Raw genomic sequence first — 25,610 nt, 5'->3', positions numbered from 1 at the left:
TCTAATAGCTCCAGCTTGGCCAAGAAGGCATTGGTACACAGATCTGTGGAGAATGTCAGTGGAAGCACCGATACTGCTCCCTCAACGTCCAGATCTGTTAATGCAGGGTCCTTGTTGTCACAGTCATCTGGATCGCCTGTCTTTGACGGCGTGGCAGTTGAAACCTCTATCTTAGAGGCTAAAGGATTTTCAAAGCAAGTAATCCAAACCATGCTTAGAGCAAGAAAGCCTTCTTCGGCCCGTGTATATCATAGAATATGGCAAGCCTATATTCATTGGTGTTCTGGAAAAAATTACAATCCCAAGAGCCTTTAAAGTAGCTAGAATTTTGGATTTTCTGCAGGCAGGATTGGATAAGGTTTGAAGGTTGCTTCCTTGAGGGTGCAAGTCTCAGCGTTGACTGTATGGTTTCAGCAGAAGATTGCTGACCTACAGGATGTACGTACGTTTTTCCAAGGAGTAGTACATATTCAACCTCCATTTGTTCCTCCTGCAGCTCCCTGGGATTTGAATTTAGTTCTTAAATTTCTCCAGGGTCCTTTGTTTGAACCACTTGAGAGAGCAGATCTTAAGTGGTTAACAATTAAAGTTCTTTTTTTTTACTGGCGTCCCCACCACTAAAATGGCTTTGGGAATCCCAATGTTATCCTGTGGATAATCCTGTGGACCCAGCCAGAGAAATAAACGTTATGGTAAGAACTTACCGTTGATAACGTGATTTCTCTTATGTCCACAGGGATCCCACCCTGACTCATCTGATTTGAGGATCTAGACAAACACTAAAAACCTCTTCCTTCTTGTATGGAAGGGTGTGCATGTGTGTTCTTATCGCCTGTACAGGTCTCTACCTAATGTTCCTGCCTATAATCGCTGTGGAAAGAACTGATCTGACTGAGTCAGTGGGCGGGACTATATAGTGGAGGCCCCAATGCATCCTGGGAGGCCAGAAAGCTTGTGACCGTGTTGGTGCCATTTTCGCTGTCGCTCGACAATATCCCAATGTTATCCTGTGGATACCTGTGGACATAAGAGAAATCGCGTTATCAACGGTAAGTTCTTACCATAACGTGTGTGTGTGTGTGTATATATATATATATATATATATATATATATATATATATATATATATATATATATATATATATAATTAATTAGTATGATCCCTTAGTGCGCTCTTATTGTACACTACTGAAATGTTTAATTACTATATGTCAGTTAGTGTCTGAATTTGCTAACATAAATACTATTATATTTCCAAATGGGAAAGCAAGCTTCAACACAGAGAAGATCATTTGTCGATAAGGATCAAAAGTAGATAATAAAGAAAAAATATATCTCTGTGGAGCGCTCTTATTCTATAAACTGATATAATTAGATAATTATTGGCGGATGTTGTATAAAGAGAGGATGACCTTACACATTTAGACACCCATATTAGAATCGCATATATCTCTTTATTAAAAGATTTAAATTTTAAAATGAATTAATCATAAAAATTTCTTTTACATTGAAGATACAGTTGTATATTTCAGCATTATTCGTATAAGAAATATATATAAAACAATACAATGAGCTTTCATCCAACGCGTTTAGTCTATATCGACTTCTTCAGGGGTGTTCTTCAGGGTGCAATCAAAAAACAAAAATATATAAAACATGTATGAATAAAAAGGAACATTGATAAAGAGAAGAATATGCATATCACAATATGGTCATATTATCCATATTTGAACAAACTGATATTGTATGTAACAGCAATGATTTTATGAATTATACTGGAAACTACTCACATACTTTCTTGTACATTATTAAAATTTCACTTTTTTTAACCATCAAAACGCATATTATTATAATAATGGTTGTCTGCTGAATCACTCCGTAATCAGTAGGCCAAACAATTGACCCATCTGTATAATAGTACTCCCTTCTAAATAACAGCTCTCTGTTTAAATTGGAATAACTGTAGCATTCATAAAAGGTATGGAGTTCTAATTGGACCAAAGTTATACCTAAGTTGAAAAAGGGGAGACCAAATCTTAATATAACCCATTTTCATTATATATTAGCTAAATTATAGAGTACAAGTACATTTACAGAGGAGAAGGTCCTAACAGAACTCTCAAAGCTGAAAGTGGACAAACCTATGGGGCCAGATGGGATACATCCAAGGATACTAAAAGAACTTAAAGAGGTGCTGGTAGCACCATTGACAGAATTATTCAACCAGTCATTAGCTACATGAGTAATTCCAGAGGACTGGAAAAGAGCAAATGTAGTCCCACTGCACAAAAGTGGAAGCAAGGAAGAGGCAAACAACTACAGACCAGTGAGTCTTACATCAGTAGTAGGGAAATTGATGGAAACACTCTTAAAAGAAAGAGTTGTAGATTATCTCAAATCCGGCAATTTACTGGATCCCAAACAGCATGGATTCACTGGGGGGGAGATCATGTCAAACAAATCTTATTGACTTTTTTGATTGTGTGACTAAAGTGATGGATAAAGGTGGAGCCATGGATATAGTTTATCTAGACTTTAGTAAGGCTTTTGACACCGTTCCACATCGCAGACTGCTAAATAAACTTGAAAGTTTGGGATTGGATATTAGGATTATTGAATGGATAAGATCTTGGTTGAAGGATAGAAAACAGAGAGTTGTGGTAAATGGAGTGCATTCACAGGAGGGAAATGTTACCAGTGGAGTACCTCAGGGATCTGTACTTGGACCAGTGCTTTTTAATATCTTTATTGGTGACATTGCAAATGGCATTAAAGGGAAAGTATGCCTTTTTGCAGATGACACAAAGGTATGCAACAGGGTAGACACACCAGGTGGGGTAAAACAAATGATTGAGGATCTAGGTAGATTAGAGGAATGGTCAAGAGTCTGGCAATTACAGTTTAATGCCAAAAAATGCAAAATCATGCACTTGGGTCTCAAAAATCCTAAAGCTAAATACTGTATTAATGGCACTATACTGGAAACTACTGAGGAGGAAAGGGATCTAGGAGTCACTATTTCAGGTGACTTAAAGGCAGGTAAGCAATGTAACAAGGCAATGAGGAAGGCTAGTCAGATGCTTGGCTGCATTGGGAGAGGAATCAGCAGCAGAAAGAAAGAAGTAATAATGCCACTGTATAGGTCATTGGTACGGCCTCATCTAGAATACTGTATTCAGTTCTGGAGGCCATATCTTCAAAAGGATATTAATACATTAGAAACTGTACAAAGGAGGGCAACTAAAATGGTGCATGGCCTACATCACAAAACGTACCCAGAAAGACTAAGAAATCTCAATATGTATAGTTTGGAGCAGAGAAGGGAAAGGGGGGACATGATAGAAACTTTCAGATATATCAAGGGTTTTAACAAAGTCCAGGAGGGAAACATTCTCCAAATGAAGAGAAGCAATGGGACACGAGGACATGCACTGAGACTGGAGGGGGGGAGGTTCAGGGGAAATTTGCGGAAAAATTACTTCACAGACAGGGTAGTGGACAAGTGGAATAGCCTCCCATCAGAGGTGGTAGAGGCTAAGACAGTAGAGCAATTTAAACATGCATGGGATAGACATAAGGATATCCTTACAAAGAAATAAGGATCAAATAAGGTTAGAGATAAAAATAATATTTAAGAAAAAAAAAAAAAAAAGGGGGCAGACTAGATGGGCCAAGTGGTTCTTATCTGCCGACAAATTCTATGCAGTTATAGATACAGAATAGGGCATGCATATAGCTCTGTGACATACAGGGATAGATACAATGACACTCTGCGGTTACAGCACCTGTGCAATTACAACAGACCCAATATAACGGGGGCAGCAGAATGCACAGAGCAGCATGCCATGGAGGTGTGAGTGGTAATGACAGCATCATTGGTACAATGGTAAACAGTAATAATTCTCAGTAATAATGACCAATTATCACTTTCCACCTGTAACTGGTGCAGCCGGGCCAGCCCTCCCCTGCAGGAGATGTCAGCCAGGAAACAGAGGGTCGCGGGACATCTATCAGATTCGTCGTCCTCCTCCTCTTCTCCCCTCCCCCCCCTCCTTCCCCTTCTTCCACCACCTCACCTCTCAGCGACGGTGGGGGCTGGCGGCAGGTAGAAGCTCAGGGAGCGTGACCACGATGCCAGCGTCACGCTCCCTGAGCTTCTGCCTGCCACCAGGCAGGAGGGACAGGAGGCTAGGAGCTGATGAAGTAACGCCGCCGAGCACCACAGAGGGACTTGCTCGGCGGCGCCGGCAAAATGTGCAGGCAGTGGCGGCGGGCGATCAGGCGGCTGTGGGTGCGTGGGCGGGAGCGATGTCCTGGACGGCGGCGCGGGCGCCCCCCTTGGCTGTGCCCCCCACGGCGCCCAGGGCACGTGCCCTGCTCGCCCTACCCAAGTTACGCCTCTGGTGGAATAGCCTCCCATCAGAGGTGGTAGAGGCTAAAACGGTAGAGCAATGTAAACATGCTTGGGATTGGCATATGAATATCCTTACAAAGAATTAAGGTTAAAAAAGGGTTGAGATTACCTAAAGGATAAAAAAGGGGCAGACTAGATGGGCCAAGTGGTTCTTATCTGCTGTCAAATTCTATGTTTCTATATATATTTATTTTGATATACTTACTGAAAAATATTTAAAACTAAGTTGAAAAACTTGAAGAAGAAGAAGATTATTCCCAGAGTATGATAGCATTTAATGGGGTTCCTTATTGTAGGCCACCTAATGAATTATATTCTTCTCCAGCATGTAGATATATAATTCATTTCTTTATTCTCCCTATTTATGCTCCTCAGCCTGTGATGTAACAGGCTGAGGAGCATAAATAGGGAGAATGTGAGCCCAGTCTTCATTCCAATATTGGATCCCTTTACAGGCAGACCTATAGGACAACAGCTGGTAAGCAAATATTGCCACTCTTTACTCTATTGCAGTCTGGTTGGAAATAAGATGTTAAGTAATACTCTGTCTTTATTAGGAAAATTAAAGGGATATTTCTCTGACGTCCTAGTGGATGCTGGGAACTCCGTAAGGACCATGGGGAATAGACGGGCTCCGCAGGAGACTGGGCACTCTAAAGAAAGATTAGGTACTATATCTGGTGTGCACTGGCTCCTCCCTCTATGCCCCTCCTCCAGACCTCAGTTAGAATCTGTGCCCGGCCAGAGCTGGGTGCTCCTAGTGGGCTCTCCTGAGCTTACTAGTAAAGAAAGTATTTATTAGGTTTTTTATTTTCAGTGAGCTACTGCTGGCAACAGACTCACTGCTACGTGGGACTAAGGGGAGAGAAGCAAACCTACCTGCTTGCAGCTAGCTTGTGCTTCTTAGGCTACTGGACACCATTAGCTCCAGAGGGTTCGAACACAGGCACCTGTCCTCGATCGTCCGTTCCCGGAGCCGCGCCGCCGTCCCCCTCGCAGAGCCAGAAGAACAGAAGCTTGAAGACTACGAAATCGGCGGCAGAAGACTCCTGTCTTCATTTAAGGTAGCGCACAGCACCGCAGCTGTGCGCCATTGCTCCCAGCACACTTACACACTCCGGTCACTGTAGGGTGCAGGACGCTGGGGGGAGGAGCGCCCTGGGCAGCAATTGAAGTACCTTTTGGCAATAAAAATACATATATACAGTCTGGCACTGTATATATGTAAAAACCCCCGCCATTTTTTTGCACATAAAGCGGGACAGAAGCCCGCCACTGAAGGGGCGGGGCCTTCTTCCTCAGCACACCAGCGCCATTTTCTCTTCACAGCTCCGCTGGAAGCAGCTCCCCAGGCTCTCCCCTGCAGTATCCAGGTACAAGAAGGGTAAAAAAGAGAGAGGATGGGCACATAAATTTAGGCGCAAATAAAACATATAAGGCAGCTATTGGGTAATCACTTATTATAAGTGAAAATCCCTGGGTTATAAAGCGCTGTGGTGTATGCTGGCATACTCTCTCTCTGTCTCCCCAAAGGACTTTGTGGGGTCCTGTCCTCAGTCTGAGCATTCCCTGTGTGTGTGCGGTGTGTCGGTACGGCTGTGTCGACATGTTTGATGAGGAGGGTTACGTGGAGGCGGAGCAAGGGCAGATAAGTGTGGGGTCGCCCCCGTCGGGGCCGACACCTGATTGGATGGATATGTGGAAGGTCTTAAACGACAATGTAAGCTCCTTACATAAAAGGTTTGATGACGCTGCAGCCTTGGGACAGCCGGGGTCTCAGCCCGCGCCTACCCAGGCGACTCGGAAATCGTCAGGGGCTCATAAACGCCCTGTATCTCAGATGGTTGACACAGATGTCGACACGGAGTCCGACTCCAGTGTCGACGATGATGAGGCACATTTACAGTCTAAAATGACCAAGGCCATCCGATACATGATTATTGCAATGAAAGATGTATTACACATTTCTGAGATTAACCCTGTTAATACCAAGAGGGTTTATATGTTTGGGGAGAAAAAGCCGCCAGTGACTTTTCCCCCATCTGATGAATTAAATGAATTGTGTGAAGAAGCGTGGAGTTTGCCTGATAAGAAACTAGTGATTTCTAAGAGGTTACTGATGGCGTACCCTTTCCCGCCAACGGACAGGTTACGTTGGGAAACATCCCCTAGGGTGGACAAGGCGCTGACACGCTTATCTAAAAAGGTGGCCCTGCCGTCTCAGGATACGGCCGCCCTAAAGGAGCCTGCGGATAGAAAGCAGGAAGCTATCCTGAAGTCAGTGTATACACACTCTGGTACTCTACTGAGACCTGCCTTTGCTTCAGCCTGGATGTGTAGTGCTGTAGCAGCATGGACTGATACTCTGTCAGACGACATAGATTCCCTCGACAGGGATACTGTTTTGCTAACCCTGGGCCATATAAAAGACGTCGTCTTATATATGCGGGATGCTCAGAGGGACATTTGCCTGCTGGGCTCTAGAATTATTGCTATGTCCATTTCTGCCAGGAGGGTCTTATGGACTCTGCAATGGACAGGAGATGCTGATTCTAAAAAACACATGGAGGTTTTGCCTTATAAGGGTGAGGAATTGTTTGGGGGCGGTCTATCGGACCTCGTGTCCACAGCGACAGCTGGAAAGTCGACTTTCTTGCCTCAGGTTTCCTCACAGCTTAAGAAAGCACCGTATTATCAAATGCAGTCCTTTCGTTCTCAGAAAGGCAAGAGGGTCAGAGGCGCATCCTTTCTTGCCAGAGGCAGGGGTAGAGGTAAGAAGCTGCACCATGCAGCCAGTTCCCAGGAACAAAAGTCCTCCCCTGCTTCCACTAAGTCCACCGCATGACGTTGGGGCTCCACAGGCGGAGCCAGGTGCGGTGGGGGCGCGTCTACGAAACTTCAGCAACCAGTGGGTTCGCTTACAGGTGGATCTCTGGGCTGTACAAATTGTATCTCAGGGATACAAGCTGGAATTCGATACAACTCCACTTCCCGCCGTTACCTCAAATCAGCCTTGCCAGCTTCCCCCATGGAAAGGGAGGTAGTACTGGCGGCAATTCACAAGCTGTACCTCCAGCAAGTGATTATCAGGGTCCCCCTCCTTCAACAGGGAAGGGGTTACTATTCCACAATGTTTGTGGTACCGGACGGTTCGGTGAGACCCATTCTGAATTTAAAATCCTTGAACACTTTTATATAAAGAAATTCAAGTTCAAAATGGAATCGCTCAGAGCGGTTATTGCAAGCCTGGAAGAGGGGGATTTTATGGTGTCGCTGGACATCAAGGATGCTTACTTGCATGTCCCCATTTACCCACTTCACCAGGAGTACCTCAGGTTTGTGGTACAGGACTGTCATTACCAGTTCCAGACGTTGCCGTTTGGCCTGTCCACGGCACCGAGGATATTTACCAAGGTAATGGCCGAAATGATGATACTCCTTCGGAAGAAGGGAGTTATAGTTATCCCGTATTTGGACGATCTCCTCATAAAGGTGAGGTCCAGAGAGCAGTTGTTGATCAGCGTAGCACTCTCTCAGGAAGTGTTGCAACAGCACGGCTGGATTCTGAATGTTCCAAAGTCGCAGCTGATTCCTACGACGCGTCTGCTTTTCTTGGGCATGATTCTGGACACAGAACAGAAGAAGGTGTTTCTCCCTGTGGAGAAGGCCCAGGAATTAGCATCTCTGGTCAGGGGCCTCCTGAAACCAAAACAGGTATCGGTGCATCACTGCACGCGAGTCCTGGGAAAGATGGTGGCTTCATACGAAGCCATTCCCTTCGGCAGGTTCCATGCGAGGATCTTTCAGTGGGATCTGTTGGACAAGTGGTCCGGATCGCATCTTCAGATGCATCGGCTGATCACCCTGTCCCCGAGGGCCAGGGTGTCTCTTCTGTGGTGGCTGCAGAGTGCTCACCTTCTCGAGGGCCGCAGGTTCGGCATACAGGACTGGGTCCTGGTGACCACGGATGCAATCCTCCGAGGATGGGGGGCAGTCACTCAGGGAAGAAACTTCCAAGGGCTGTGGTCAAGTCTGGAGACTTCTCTACACATAAATATACTGGAACTAAGGGCCATTTACAACGCCCTGAGTCAAGCAGAGCCCCTGCTTCGAAACCGGCCAGTGCTGATTCAGTCAGACAACATCACGGCGGTCACCTATGTAAACCGCCAGGGCGGCACAAGAAGCAGGATGGCAATGGCAGAAGCCACAAAGATTCTTCGGTGGGCGGAGAATCACGTGCAAGCACTGTCAGCAGTGTTCATTCCGGGAGTGGACAACTGGGAAGCAGACTTCCTCAGCAGACACGACCTCCACCCGGGAGAGTGGAGACTTCATCAAGAAGTCTTCACACAGATTGCAAAGCGATGGGAACTGCCACAGGTGGACATGATGGCGTCCCGCCTCAACAAAAAGCTAACAAGATATTGCGCCAGGTCAAGGGACCCTCAGGCGATAGCTGTGGACGCCCTAGTGACACCGTGGGTGTACCAGTCGGTATATGTGTTTCCTCCTCTTCCTCTCATACCCAAGGTACTGAGAATAGTAAGAAAGAGAGAGGAATAAGAACAATACTCATTGTTCCGGATTGGCCAAGAAGGACTTGGTACCCGGAACTGCAAGAAATGCGCACAGAGGACCCATGGCCTCTGCCTCTCAGACAGGACCTGCTGCAACAAGGGCCCTGTCTGTTCCAAGACTTAACGCGGCTGCGTTTGACGGCATGGCGGTTGAACGCCGGATCCTAGCGGAAAAAGGCATTCCGGATGAAGTTATTCCTACGCTGATAAAGGCTAGGAAGGACGTGACAGCAAAGCATTATCACCGTATATGGCGAAAATATGTTGCTTGGTGTGGGGCCAGGACGGCCCCTACAGATGAATTCCAGCTGGGTCGATTCCTGCACTTCCTACAGTCAGGGGTGACTATGGGCCTAAAATTGGGGTCCATAAAGGTCCAGATTTCGGCCCTATCCATTTTCTTTCAAAAAGAACTGGCTTCACTGCCTGAGGTTCAGACGTGTGTTAAGGGAGTGCTGCATATTCAGCCCCCTTTTGTGCCACCAGTGGCACCCTGGGATCTTAACGTTGTGTTGGATTTCCTGAAATCCCACTGGTTTGAGCCACTTAAGACCGTGGAACTAAAGTATCTCACGTGGAAAGTGGTCATGCTGTTGGCCTTAGCATCGGCTAGGCGTGTATCGGAATTGGCGGCTTTGTCATGTAAAAGCCCATATCTGATCTTCCATATGGACAGGGCAGAATTGAGGACTCGTCCCCAATTTCTCCCAAAGGTGTATCATCGTTTCATTTGAACCAACCTATTGTGGTGCCTGCGGCTACTCGGGACTTGGAGGACTCCAAGTTGCTGGATGTAGTCAGGGCTTTGAAAATATGTTTCCAGAACGGCTGGAGTCAGGAAGACTGACTCGCTGTTTATCCTGCATGCACCCAACAAGCTGGGTGCTCCTGCTTCAAAGCAAACTATTGCTCGCTGGATCTGTAGCACGATTCAGCTGGCTCATTCTGCGGCTGGATTGCCGCATCCAAAATCAGTAAAAGCCCATTCCACAAGGAAGATGGGCTCTTCTTGGGCGGCTGCCCGAGGGGGTCTCGGCTTTACAGCTTTGCCGAGCAGCTACTTAGTCGGGTTCAAACACCTTTGCAAAGTTCTACAAGTTTGATACCCTGGCTGAGGAGGACCTTGTGTTTGCTCATTCGGTGCTGCAGAGTCATCCGCACTCTCCCGCCCGTTTGGGAGCTTTGGTATAATCCCCATGGTCCTTACGGAGTTCCCAGCATCCACTAGGACGTCAGAGAAAATAAGAATTTACTCACCGGTAATTCTATTTCTCGTAGTCCGTAGTGGATGCTGGGCGCCCGTCCCAAGTGCGGACTTTCTGCAATACGTGTATATAGTTATTGCTTAAATAAGGGTTATTGTTATGAGCCATCCGTTGAGTGAGGCTCAGTTGTTGTTCATACTGTTAACTGGGTAAGGTTATCACAAGTTGTACAGTGTGATTGGTGTGGTTGGTATGAGTCTTACCCTGTATTCCAAAAATCCTTTCCTTGTAATGTCAGCTCTTCCGGGCACAGTTTCCCTAACTGAGGTCTGGAGGAGGGGCATAGAGGGAGGAGCCAGTGCACACCAGATAGTACCTAATCTTTTCTTTAGAGTGCCCAGTCTCCTGCGGAGCCCGTCCATTCCCCATGGTCCTTACGGAGTTCCCAGCATCCACTACGGACTACGAGAAATAGAATTACCGGTGAGTAAATTCTTATTTTTTATCCCAAGTTTACAAGTGGATCCCTTCTTTTGGACTTCACTGATACTTTGAAAAACTGCGGGTAAGCTATGCTTTATAAATTAAAAATAATTATAAATAAATTATAAATAGTTATAAATTCCAGCTTTTATGAATTGAGTATCGTAGGAGATAATTGATTATCGTTCTGTTCTCGTTAGAAATGTCAACCTAATGAGTCAAGATAAAGAAATGAATTATATATCTACATGCTGGAGAAGAATATAATTCATTAGGTGGCCTACAATAAGGAACCCCATTAAATGCTATCATACTCTGGGAATAATCTTCTTCTTCAAGTTTTTCAACTTAGTTTTAAATATTTTTCAGTAAGTATATCAAAATAAATACATATAATTTAGCTAATATATAATGAAAATGGGTTATATTAAGATTTGGTCTCCCCTTTTTCAACTTAGGTACAACTTTGGTCCAATTAGAACTCCATACCTTTTATGAATGCTACAGTTATTCCAATTTAAACAGAGAGCTGTTATTTAGAAGCGAGTACTATTACAGGTTGAGTCTCCCTTATCCAAAATGCTTGGGACCAGAGGTATTTTGGATATGGGATTTTTCCGTATTTTGGAATAATTGCATACCATAATGAGATATCATGGCGATGGGGCCTAAATCTAAGCACAGAATGCATTTATGTTACATATACACCTTATACACACAGCCTGAAGGTAATTTTAGCCAATATTTTTTATAACTTTGTGCATTAAACAAAGTGTGTGTACATTCACACAATTCATTTATGTTTCATATACACCTTATACACACAGCCTGGAGGTCATTTAATACAATATTTTTAATAACTTTGTGTATTAAACAAAGTTTGTGTACATTGAGCCATCAAAAAACAAAAGTTTCACAATCTCACTCTCGCTCAAAAAAGTCCGTATTTCGGAATATTTGGATATGGGATACTCAACCTGTATACAGATGGGTCAATTGTTTGGCCTACTGATTACGGAGTGATTCAGCAGACAACCATTATTATAATTAATATGCGTTTTGATGGTTAAAAAAAGTTAAATTTTAATAATGTACAAGAAAGTATGTGAGTAGTTTCCAGTATAATTCATAAAATCATTGCTGTTACATACAATATCAGTTTGTTCAAATATGGATAATATGACCATATTGTGATATGCATATTCTTCTCTTTATCAATGTTCCTTTTTATTCATACATGTTTTATATATTTTTGTTTTTTTATTGCACCCTGAAGAAGTCGATATAGACGAAACGCGTTGGTTGAAAGCTCATTATATCGTTTTATATATATTTCTTATACGAATAATGCTGAAATATACAACTGTATCTTCAATGTAAAAGAAATTTTTATGATTAATTCATTTTAAATGTAAATCTTTTAATAAAGAGATATATATGTGATTCTAATATGGGTGTCTAAATGTGTAAGGTCATCCTCTCTTTATACAACATCCGCCAATAATTATCTAATTATATCAGTTTATAGAATAAGAGCGCTCCACAGAGATATATTTTGTTATTTATATATATATATATATATATATATATGTATATGTGTGTATGTATATATATATATGTATATGTGTGTATGTGTATATATATATATATATATATATATATATATATATATATATATTTACAGTGTTACAATTAACAAGAAGCAGTTGTAGTTACATAAGGATCAATTACAGCCAGCATACTTCACCGTGTCCCTCAATGCACAGTCCGCTTCATCTTTGCACCAACAGCAACGAAAAACAAAACAGAAACAGAACTTCTTGGGTGAGGGGAAAATACCTATATACTGTGTATTGGGGGAAGTACATGTCTGGGGCTGAGTCTTCTGTTATTGGTCCAGGGGAGGGAAATCTCTCATTCATGATTTGTTATTGGTCAGTTCATATGCAAGCAGCCTTGAAGAGGGGTTAGCCACTGGTTTTTCAGGATGTTCTTTGTTCACTTAAGAATTGTAGCTTCATATTCATACATTTAATCATAACTAATCGTTGCAATGTGCTACAATCTTACCACTGCTATCAAACTAACACACTCATTCCCCTGATCATTTTGACACCAAGCATGACATGTTTATCTTGTTCCATTCCAATAATACATATATATATCTGATGTTATAATAAAAGACATTATAATGTCTGGTGCTTGACATGTTTCATTTATGTGTTGTATGAAATATGTGTTGCATATATCTTTTGTGGCTTGTCTGTGTGAATGTGTATGCTACCATATATCGCTGTGCACGCTGCATGTATGCAAATGCACAGCGACCCATCTGTTTGGAGTTTGTATTTGGTGTGTGTGTGTAATATTTTTGACTTCGACAGGCGGCTTTCCACAGGATTTTGCAGTGTTTCTGTGGGCATGTGTGCCCTGTAGAGCATTAATGAGGTCAGGAACTGATGTTAGACGAGAAGGCCTGGCTCTCAGTCTCCGTTCCCATTCATCCCAAAGGTGCTCAATGAGGTTGTGGTCAGGGCTCTCTGTGGGCCAGCCACACCAAACTCATCAATACACGTCTTTATAGTCCTTGCTTTGTGGACTGCGTCACAGTCATGTTGGAATAGAAAAGGGCCTTCCCCAAACTGCTGACACAAAGTTGGAAGCATAGCATTGTCTTGGTTTGCCGAAACATTAAGATTGTCCTTCAGTGGAGAAAAGGGGCCTAGCCCAAACCCTGAAAAGCAGCCCCATACCATGATCCCTCCTCCACCAAACTTCACAGTTGGCACAATGCAGTCAGACAGGTAACATCCTGGTATCCGCCAAACCCAGACTCACCCATCCGACTGCCCAACAAAGAAGCGTGATTCGTCACTCCACAGAAGACGTTTCCACTGCTCCACAGTCCAGTATCTAAGTGCTTTACACTACTCCATCTGATGCTTGGCGCATTGGTGAGGTGAGGCTTGCATGCCGCTGCTCGGCCATGGAAAGCCATTCCATTAAGCTCCCGCCTCACAGCTTTTGTGCTTAAATTAAGGCCAGTGGAAGTTCGTAACTCTTCAGCTATGGAATCAGCAGAACGTTGGTGACTTTTACACAGCTTGAGCCTTAACAGTTGTTGATCCCGCTCTGTGATTTTATGTGGTCTTCCGATGACTGAGTTGCTGCTGTTTCTAAACGCTTCCACTTTCTAAAAATATCACTTACAGGTGACCGTGGAATATCCAGCAGGTATGAAACTTCACAAAGCGTCTTATTGATGAGGTGGTATCCTATCATGGTACCATGCATGAAGTCACTGAGCTCTTCAGAACGACCCATTTTGTATTACAAGTATTTGCAAATGGAGACTGCATGACTAGGTGCTTGATGTTATACACCTGTGGCAACGGGTCTGACTGAATTACCTGAATTCAATAATTAACTGGTGTGACCAAATACTTTTGCCCATATAGTGTATTTTTTTATCATCCACTAGGGGTCACTGGAGTACTCTTGGGATATGGACGGGCTTCCGTAGGAACAGCACTGAATATTTAAATTTAGAACACTCCACCCCTCCATATCCCCGAGTACCTCTCAGTGTTTTTTCTGTGCTCAACGTAGCAACAGCTAGGTGACTCAAGTCACGATTACTATTGAAGAATTTTCTTTTTATTTGATTTTTATTTTTTCTATTTTACACATCCCTTTCCCCCTTCCAAAAGGCAGGGTCAGGGATAGTGCAGCTGCTGATAGCAGCAGGGGCGTGTCGGGCCTCTCTGAAAGAGCTCCCTCACAGCCACACACACACACAGGCTGGCCGGCGCTTACTAAGAAGCCCCGTCGGAGCCTCTTCACAGACGGTTCTACATAACAGGTATGTGAGGGGAGAGAACGGGGCGGTCAGCTTCCGCTGCCGCCCCGAGGTGTGGGGAAGTGTCTGCCGCCCGCCGCAGTTGCTCCGGCCACCGGGTAACATAGCCCCGCTTCCGCCCGCCGCTTGAGTCTACAGTGCTCCCGCGTCTCTGAAGTCGGCTTCTCCGCTGCTCCGGCGCGTCTTACAGGGGGAAGAAGGATACCCGTGTCTCTCAACGGGTCCGCCCGCCGCTTCTCCTGCACTTCCGCCCACCGCTTGACCGCTGCTGCCCGGGTCTCATAGCGCTAACACGCGCTCCCAGGTCCCGGGGTGCCCGCTACCCGCACTGCACGCTATGGAGCAGATGCGAGGGGGGGGGGGAGAAAGAACAGCAGCAACAGGCTGTTGGTAGTATAGCATATAACTATATAATAATGTTTATACTGCCAGGGAGGAGGTTTTATCATGATTACACATGCTGTTTATAATATCAGCATGAAACTGCACTGTGATTATATGTATAAGCATGGGGGCCATTTTAACCATGCTTCCTGTGTCTTCCTCTGTGATTCTAGAACGTTCCTGTCCTACATCTCTACTCCACCGGAGGCGCAGGGGTGTTACTGGGAATTTGGGATCACATTTCATAGTACTGGCCACGTGTACTGCACTTGGCCAGATATATATACAGAGACACCTTACTGCTATTTTACTGAGTCGTGCAGGTGTCTGTTTTTTGTGTATTGTATTGTCTGTCGCCATAATGAGTAAGGCACCAGCAAAAACTATAAAAAGCATAATTGCAAAGTCTGTTACAGTGTATTACCGGATGGATCTACCACATGTACAGTATGTTTTGTGAATTCGGTTCAGAATACCATTTCTGCTCCTGTTTTACAACCAATGTCCTCACCGGACCCTCCGTGGGGTATGTTAGTAAATGTACTAGATAGGTTACAATCAGAATTGACCGCCGCTCGTCAAGAGTGGGAAACGGCAAGATCTGAGTCTAGGGTGAGACCGCCAGAACTACCGGAGGCGTCTCAGCCTTGCGTAAGGTCTAAATCCATTTTGGGTAAACGGGATAAATTTCATATGTCTTATGATTTTCCAGTGTCTGCTATGTTGCATTCTGACGATTCCATGCCAGACCTCACGGAACAAGATGAGGGTGAGGAGGGCGAAGTGGAGTCAGATGGCGAGGATTTTAACAGTTCCGGCATTGATGATCTCATCAGAGCGGTACGTCAGTCTCTGAAGTTTACTGAAACTGAGGAGCCTCTCACAAATGATCAGGTCGTATTTACTAAACGACAAAAAACTCCAATAAGTTTTCCTGTGTCGGAATCTCTTAATCAGATAAACGGTTTTCTATACCTCGCAGATTTAAGTCTAGTTACCCGTTTCCAGACTCTGTAACATGTACATGGGAGAATCCACCAATAGTTGATTCTTCAGTGTCAAAGCTTACCAAGAAATTAACCATACCAGTGCCAGCAGCTACTACGCTTAAAGATCCTTCAGATCGCAAGATAGAAACTATGCTAAAATCCATGTATGTAGCAGCAGGTGTGATGCTGAGACCTGGATTGGTTGGCATTTGGGTCATTAAGGCGCTCATAATATGGCTTACAGAACTCAAATCTGCTTTACATGACGAAAACCTGATAATTCTTGTAAATCAAATGATTGAGGCTGTAGAGTATCTCTGTACAGCGTCTACTGACGTCTGTCAGCTCACTTCTCGTATTTCATCGTCGCTAGTTACGGCACGAAGAGCACTCTGGCTGCGTGCTTATGCGGAGGCAGAGGTCAAACGAGGTATAGAGGCGTTGCCTTACGATGGCAAGAAGTTGTTTGGTCCTGAATTGGACGCATGGATTGCTGAGGCTACGGGAGGTAAGTCTGTTTTCTTACCATTGCCTCCACCGGTATCAAGAAGAAGGTACGCTGGACCTTCGTTCAAATCCTTTAGACCTCAGCCCTTTCGAGGACGTGGCAGAGGATCAGCCACGCCTGCTAGACGTGGTCGCGGACGTGGTTTCCAACAAACCAACACAACTCGCCAGGACGCTAAGGTTACCGACAAGCCAGTGGCATGACGGGCTACCAGCCCATCTCGGTTCTCCGATTGTGGGAGCACGCCTTCGGACGTTCCATTTGGCGTGGTTCCACACATCCGCGGATGGGTGGATCCGCAATTTAGTGTTAAAAGGTTACAAAATAGAGTTCGACTGTCTTCCGCCGCTGCGGTTTTTCAAGACAGGATTGCCTCTGTCGGACGACAAGAGGACGGTTCTGCAAATTGCCATTCAGTCCCTACTGGATTCGGCAGTTTTGATTCCGGTCCCTGTACACCAACAGGGTCAGGGTTATTATTCAAGTCTGTTTGTGGTACCGAAGCCGGATGGCTCAGTCAGACCAATATTGAACTTAAAGGGGCTCAATCAGTACGTAACTTACTACAGATTCAAGATGGAGTCTCTGCGTTCGGTGATTGCGGGTTTAGAGCCAAAGGAATTTATGATTGCGCTAGACCTCAAGGATGCGTACTTACACATTCCAATTTGGCAGCCTCATCAGAAATTCTTACGGTTTGCAATACGCCAGAACCATTACCAGTTTCAGGCTCTACCGTTTGGCCTGTCATCAGCGCCTCGGGTATTCACCAAAGTGATGTCTGTGATGATAGCTCATCTCAGATCCCTGGGAGTGACAATAGTTCCATATTTAGACGATCTGCTCATCAAAGCTCCGTCTCAACAGATACTTCTCCAACATGCGCTGCTAACATACGATGTACTGGTTCACCACGGTTGGATTGTCAATTTCAAGAAATCACATCTAATTCCGTCTCAACGCCTTCAGTTCCTAGGTATGATTCTCGATACGGTCAATCAAAGAATTTACCTACCACAGCAGAAAGTACAAATTCTACGCCATCTCGTACAATTAGTGCTCAAGCCACGCACAGTGTCGGTACACTTGTGCATTCGCCTCTTAGGCACAATGGTGGCAGCTTTCGAGGCGCTTCAGTTCGGAAGATTTCACTCTCGTCCATTTCAACTGAATGTGCTTGCCCAGTGGTCGGGCTCGCATCTGCAGATTCACCACAGGGTGAGGTTGTCGCCAAGAGCATCTCTGCTCTGGTGGCTCAAGGAACACAATTTAACCGCAGGAAGACGGTTCGGAGGCTGGAATTGGATAATTCTAACTACGGACGCCAGTCTCAGAGGTTGGGGAGCGGTAATTCAAAATTGTCAGCTCCAGGGTCTCTGGGCGGATCACGAAAAATTGCTGTCTATAAATGTCCTGGAACTCCGCGCAATTTACAATGCGCTACGACAAGCAGTGCACATGCTTCGCTCTCAGCCTGTCCAAGTGCAGTCAGACAATGCGACGGCGGTCGCATACATCAACAAACAAGGAGGAACAAGAAGCCGCATGGCAATGCGGGAAGTAGCTCGAATCCTCAATTGGGCGGAATGCCACCAGGTGATATTGTCGGCCGTGTTCATTCCGGGAGTGGACAACTGGGAAGCGGATTATCTCAGTCGTCGGGATTTTCATCCAGGCGAATGGGCATTAAATCCAGAAGTGTTTCACATGTTGGTTCAGCGATGGGGTTATCCTCAGGTGGACCTGATGGCGTCTCGACACAATCACCAAACGTTCCAGTATGTGTCCAGAACAAGAGATCCAAAGGCAGTGGCGGTGGATGCTCTCACTGTCGCGTGGCCGTACAGTCTTGTGTATCTGTTTCCACCGTTTCCGTTGCTCCCTCTTGTGCTAAAACGGATCAAAAGAGAGTCGGTCACAGTCATACTAGTGGCGCCTCATTGGCCTCGGAGAGCTTGGTTCTCGGATCTCCAAGGACTACTTGCAGACGATCCTTGGCCGCTCCCACTACGTCCAGACCTGTTACAACAAGGTCCGTTCCTTTACCCCGATTTAGCGCGGCTGCGTTTGACGGGGTGGCTGTTGAGACCGCCCTCTTAAGAAGAGAGGGCATTCCAGATTCGGTTATACCAACCATGTTACGAGCTAGGAAGCCGGTTACGGCAGCTCATTATTACAGAATATGGCGTGCCTATATAGGTTGGTGTGAAACTCGGAAGTTTCCGACAGCATCTTTCAAGTTATGCCGCCTTTTGTTGTGTCTACAAACAGGGTTAGATGGAGGCCTGCGTTTATCTACACTGAAGGTGCAGGTATCTGCGTTGTCAATTTACTTTCAAAGACGATTGGCTCTATTGCCGTCTATACGCACTTTTCTCCAAGGTGTCCTCGGAGTACAGCCTCAATTCCTTCCACCTACAGCGCCATGGGACTTGAATCTGGTTTTAGAGTTCTTACAGTCTTCATATTTTGAACCCTTACAGCAAGTGGATATAAAGTTTCTCACTTGGAAAACAATTTTTCTCCTAGCCTTCGCTTCGGCAAGGCGTGTTTCGGATTTGGGTGCCTTGTCATGCAAGGCACCGTATTTGGTGTTTCATGATAACAGAGCGGAACTTCGGACGAATCCCGCCTTCTTACCAAAGGTAGTGTCATCTTTTCACATCAATCAACCAATAGTAGTTCCTGTGTTGACAGCACATTCTGGAACTCTGGATGTGGTACGCGCTTTACGCGTTTATGTATCCCGAACGTCTTCAGTTCGTAAGACGGATACGTTGTTTGTTCTCTATGATGCTGCCAAGATAGGTTGGCCAGCGTCTAAACAAACCTTATCCAGATGGATAAAACTGACCATACGTCAGGCTTACCTTCATGCTAGGTTTACAACCGCCTACGTCAGTAACCGCTCATTCCACACGTTCTGTGGGAACTTCATGGGCAGCGGGTCGTGGGGCTTCTACGACGCAGCTTTGCCGTGCGGCTACATGGTCTTCAGTGCACACGTTTGTGCGCTTTTACAAGTTTGATACGTTTGCGGCATCAGCATCTAGCTTTGGCCGCCTAGTGTTACAAGTGCCAAACAGCTCTCCCGCCCACAAGGGAAGCTTTGGTACGTCCCAAGAGTACTCCAGTGACCCCTAGTGGATGATAAAGAAAATAGGATTTTGGTACTTACCAGGTAAATCCTTTTCTTTGAATCCATAGGGGGCACTGGACGCCCACCCAGAGCAGTTTTACCTAGTTGTGGTGAGTTCTGAGGATCTTATGGTAACACACTTTCACCGACTGGTTCAAATTACAAGTGCTGGTTAGGGTGTCAACTGTTTAGTTGTCAGTAACGTTATGTGTCAACTTCGTTATTGTCCGTTATGTTATATGTAATACTCCATTGTCAACCTCTCTATAGTTCCTGTTTCGGCTCAGTAAAAAACACTGAGAGGTACTCGGGGATATGGAGGGGTGGAGTGTTCTAAATTTAAATATTCAGTGCTGTTCCTACGGAAGCCCGTCCATATCCCAAGAGTACTCCAGTGCCCCCTATGGATTCAAAGAAAAGGATTTACCTGGTAAGTACCAAAATCCTATTATCCCTATGTGTTCCTTTTGGCCGGGGCTTTCCTTCCCGTCATGCGTGCACCTCCGCAGGTAGCTCTGCGCTATAGTATGTGTTGGTGTATGTTAATGAACATATCGCAGGGAATGATAATTGGTAATATGTAAAAAAAATAAGCCTTGGACCTATTTTCCTGGGGATGTATCCTGCTTAGACTTTGGGTCTCTAACGCTCAGGAGAAGACCCCTCTGCCAGCTGGAACATAGCAGGAACCTGTGATTGCTACGGATAAGCATTGGTTTAGAGCAGGGGTGGGGAACCTTTTTTCTAGCAAGGGCCATTTGGATATTTATAAAATCCTTCGGGGGCCATACAAAAATTATCAACTTAAAAATGAGCCTGCTCCCAGTAGATATACCCCTACCCCTAGTCAGTTCAGTTGTTATGCCCCATTAGATATGCCCCCTAGTAGCGACGCTTACACACACACACACACACACACACACACACACACACACACACACACACACACACACACACACACATTAAAAGAAAGAAAAAAACACAATACTCGCCAGCCCCGCTCCTGCTTCCGAACTGTTGCCCTCCGCCTGGCCGCCCGCCCCTCAGAACTATATGAGAGACGTCATGACATCTCTCCCATAGCACCGCACAGGCACTCACGCACACTGCCAGAGCCGGAGCTCAGGAGTGAGCTCCTGCCTCCGACTGCTGCTGAGGGTAAGAAGCCGGGCGCCTGCTAGTAACAAAATCTCAGCGGGTGCCCGGCCAGGTGAGCCTGGCCGGATCAAATGGCTCTGCGGGCCTTACACGGCCCTCGGGCCTGAGGTTCCCCACCCCTGCTTTAGAGTGTCATGTGACTTCGTATTGTGCTCGGAGAATGAGTCGCTTGTGTTGTAGTTGACATTTTGCTTTATTTGTGCTCATGTTTCCTTTTATAATGCTGCCCAGAAGCAGCCAATTTAACTGGGTCATTGAAATCCAGTCAGTTGTAATTGATCCGGTACAATTGGAAAGCAGTGGAAATTAGCCTACTATATAATGTCCACTCAGATTAGTTCCTCTCCAAGATATCTTGACCCCTAGGTGGAGGTCCGGTGGGGGCCTCTTATATTACAGTCGCTGCTCGTAGGGAATGAGGGGCCGACACAGGTACAGGAGGGAGGTGGAGCTGAATGGTCATGAGAGGAGCAGTGACTGGGAAACTTCAACAGCAACCAGCCAGTCGCCACTTTTAGTGCTCACTCCCCTATTAATGACTTTCACCTGTTCAGCACCTTTCGGAGGCCGGGGAGAACCTTCTGCTTCAGTGCAAGTAGTGAAACTGCTCACCTGAGTGCCGATGGTGTCGGTCAGCCCTAGCTTCAATTCATTTGTATTGCTTAAAGTGGGGCTACAATAGTTGGGTAAGTTGTAGACTTTTGCATCATGATGCAAAATAAACAGAATATTGTATATATAATCGGGGACACTGCACCTAGGGCCTAATTCAGACCTGATAGCAGCAAATTTGTTAAAAAATGGGCAAAAGCATGTGCACTGCTGGTGGGGCAGATGTAACATGTGCAGAGAGAGTTAGATTTGGGTGAGGTGTGTTCAAACTGAAATCTAAATTGCAGTGTAGAAATAAAGCAGCCAGTATTTACCCTGCACAGAAACAATATAACCCACTTACATCTAATTCTCTCTGCACATGTTACAACTAGGGAGGCCAATCCCGGGCCGTTTTTCCAATCCCGGGGATCGGGATTGAAAAATGCTCAATCCCGGGATTCCCAGGATCCCGGGATTGTACTGTGTATGTATAAAATATATATAAATGTTCATTAAGCTTTGGCCGGATGCCAGTTGTCCATCTATGTGTCGGTTCCCATGTGTATGAACATAGCACATAGTTTTCTTGTGTATCATTTGTTTCTATGGTGATGGGCACTTGCCGATTACGTCACCACATAGCGCCGACGAGCCTGGCGGGTGCCTGAGCTCCGGAAGCGCGTGGTGAGCGACGCACACGCTGGGTATTTAGGTGAGTACACTTTGTTTGTTGTATATGACCTGATGAAAAAGCTATATTAAACTGCTTTGAAACGTTGTCTACACCGAGGACCCTTTTGCCTATTTGTGACAGTCGCTGTATTATGGTACATACAGCCTGGCACTCTGCTTCAGGGAATACAGTGATGGAAGCAATGGGATAACTGAATGCTGCAGCACTCTGAGTCGTTTAAACATCACAGGTGTACTGAAAAAATCATGATGTGATTTTTCCAATACACCTTTGATGTTTAAAAGACTCCGAGTGCTGCAGCATTAATTAATTCTATATATATATATATATATATATATATATATATATATATATATATACTCTCACTATGGAGTAGAGGGGTCACTGAGGTCCAGAGGCAGGCAGCAGAGCAGCGTAGCGTGAGTATCACTCACAGTCCACCTGCTTTAGAGTCCTCTTTACTTTCAAATTGTGGCGGGCAGGAGGGCTGGCTGGCTGGCTGGCAGGCAGGCGCATTGGAGGGCAGAAGGAGCGTCCATGGCTGAAGGGGCTGTGCAGCGTGACCTCGCTGACGTCACGCCGCACACAGCAGGGCAGCTGGTGCCGGGCAGCGTCTGAGGCTGAGCCGAGCGCTAGTGCTCAGCGGCGCTGCCCGGTCAAGAATCAGTAGTGCGCATGTGCACGTGAATCCCGGGATTGAAGGCTCCAATCCCGGGATTCAAATCCCGGCATTTTTGGCCCCAAATCCCGGGATCCCGCCAATCCTGATCACGGGATTGGCCACCCTGGTTACAACTGCCACACCTGCAGTGCATCATGGTTTTGCCCAACTGCTAACAAATTTGCTGTTGCAGTTAGGTCTGAATTAGGCCCCTAGTACTTAGGGGTATATTTACTAAGGTGTGAGGTTTTTTTTTTAAAGTGGAGCTGTTACCCATAGCAACCAATCAGATCCCAGATAAAATTGATCTAGCTGCTTCTAGAAGATCATAGCTATAATCTGATTGGATGCCATAGGCGACAGCTCCACTTCTAAAAAAAAAACCTCACACCTTAGTAAATATAGGGAGCAATTCAATTGTTTTCACCCCCGATCTCCCATCTAAAGTGCCGGAAAAGATTGCAGGGGGCGATATTCAATTGATCTCCCCTTTCATGCTGATTGCGCCCATTAGTGTTGGGTTTGGCCAACTAAACTATAAGGGCGCAATCGGGAGAAGTGCTGTTTGACGCCCAGACAACTTCTCACACATTTCAGCTCTCCACCCCCGGCGGGTGCAAGCTGAAATGTCAGCGCCAGCAGCCAATGGTGCCTGAACGGAGCTACATTTGAATAGCTCCATTGGGCGCCATCTAGTGGCTGCCAGCCACATATACATTTGAATTTGGCCCTATTGTTCCCTTTGTACGCAGTATGGTATATCCATTTCTGTATAACACGGAGTTCTTTTATGAAGGTGTGATGTAACGGTTCCTAGTTGCTTATTAAAAATTTTTTGTGCAATTAATAAAGGAAAAAAACAAAAGCCTCCCCAAGACTGAACCCATAATCCCGGCGCAGGATTGTAAATCCTGAGGCATTTAAAAGGAAATGCAACCCTTATAATAGAGACCATTTAGCATTCACAAGTGTGTGTGTTTGTGTTTCCATACAGTACCTTACCAGAACTGAAAGAACATGGGGACACCGTTTGTGTATTCTCCAGATATAGTCACTCATTGTGTACTTGTTGCTCCATTCATGATGTTTGTCTGTCTGCCCTTCTCAATGCTAGTGACTAGGAGGTGGGACGAGGTAGGGAGGTTGTGGATTTAAGAAATAAATTGCAAACTGGACGCCAGCGCAAGTGGATGGGGGTGTCTGTCACATGTCCTAGATCTAACAAATGGGGTAATTCACGGCGCACAGGTACAAAAGCATTGCACGGCGGCAATGCTTTTGTACCTGACAAGTAGCTCCGCCGGGTCCCCTCCAACGGTCCGGACACGCCTCCGATGTCCGGACCGCGTCCCAAAACGCCGTTGGCAAGCCTCCTCCCACGACCGCCTGTGCCTGTCAATCAGGCAGATGCGATCGCACCAGTGAGATGCTGATAGCGTCTCACTGGCTGCGCAGTGCGCCTTGCACATAGTAATTCAGACTGCGATCGCTGCCGCTGGAGTGATCCAGTCGGTATTACCCCCAAAGCAGGGAAACGTAGTAGAACATCATCGGAGGTGCAGATCTGACAAATAGACAGAATGATTAGTTTTACTGTACTCACATTGCCAGTTACTGGGGTGGGGCACATCCCAGGTCTGTCGGAGAGTGAAGGTTCGGGCAGCCATTACAATGGTAATAGGCTCCCAGCAAACAAGAAAAGAGCTTCTCATTAGGAAGACCCGCTTGAAGGCGATTTGAAAGAGAGGTGGCCGCGTTGTAACTGTGAATGTGTGAAGGGACGGCCGCATATCTGCCTGACACTTCTGCTGGGGTCGTATTGAGGAACAGTCCAGATGCAGGAATTGCTCGTATCCGGTGCTGATGTGATTGCCTCCATGTGTCCGAGCTGCCGCACATCTGCGCAAGATCATTGCCAGGGAGGTGCCCTCCCGGTAAATTTTGCAGACTATACCCCATAGGCAATAATGGTTACTAGCGGAGCTTGGTCAAGTCAACGTTTTAAGAGCCCCCCCTAGAAACCTATGGGGGCTGTTTTTGCGTAAAAACAAAACAAGAAACAGAAATATCAGCAGCGGTCCCCTGTACATACATCCCGGGGATGCTTAATATACTGGGGGGGGAGCCCACAAATATTTTTTGATAAATATGCCCCCAAATGTTGTTGTGTATGGGGTTAATATTTGCTGGTGATTTCACCACAGAAATGTAATAAGCGATTATTTTCTTATAAATGTGTCTGACTGACGGGGATATATCTGTGTAAGCTGGCCCAGCACCCAGAAGGGCCGCCTTGTGACCAGTGGAAGAGAAACCTCAATTCTTCCTGTTTGAGAGGAAACTATGATGTCTGACTTGGTACAAAGGTGCCTGTAGCCCAGCCGGTGTCACAGACACTTCCTCAGGCGCTGGGGTTATTCTCCTGACGTCACGCTTGGACTATCTGCAGTCCCCTATTACAGCTGGCACACACCGTCCTCTTTGATCTATTGTGCATTGTGCTGCTTCCTGTCTTTATCTTGGCATACACTAATAGCCCGCTCTCTGTGCACTGATTGTGTGACACATAATTACCACTTGGCGGATGCAGGCGGCTCTCTCGTTATACCCTATTTCCGTGTCTCAGTTTCCTGTTTTGGTGACTGTATTCTCATGTGGAAATTATTTTTGTGGTATCTGAAGTATGAAGGTAAAATCAATTGTTGTACACTGTTACCCTGACCTTCCACGGCAGCTCTACAGAGAATTACCACCCAGATAAAACTCCAGCCGTAGCTGTAGGACCGTGTTCAGGTGGCGATCCTACGGCCATATTATTGGTATGACATCGCTTCCCCCACCCATGTTTTATGACCTGACCAAAGCACACAGTATATCCCTCCAAGACAAGAAGACCTATGTCGGCCTCTCTTGGCGTTCTCTGCTGAAAAAGTAATTCCCTC

At 45.7% G+C, this 25,610-nt stretch overlaps 1 protein-coding gene across 5 annotated transcripts in view; it reads left to right on the top strand.

Annotated features, from left to right (window-relative positions):
- The window catches only part of PFDN6 (prefoldin subunit 6), a 47,938-nt gene that overhangs the window by 19,918 nt on the left and 2,410 nt on the right, over window positions 1-25,610 (top strand). The window lies entirely within an intron of this gene.

The sequence above is a fragment of the Pseudophryne corroboree genome, chromosome 8 (assembly GCF_028390025.1).
Source record: "Pseudophryne corroboree isolate aPseCor3 chromosome 8, aPseCor3.hap2, whole genome shotgun sequence".
NCBI classification, from domain to species: Eukaryota; Metazoa; Chordata; class Amphibia; order Anura; family Myobatrachidae; genus Pseudophryne; species Pseudophryne corroboree.
The sequence above is the reverse complement of the archived record's forward strand: the minus strand, read 5'-3'. Positions and strand labels throughout refer to the sequence as shown.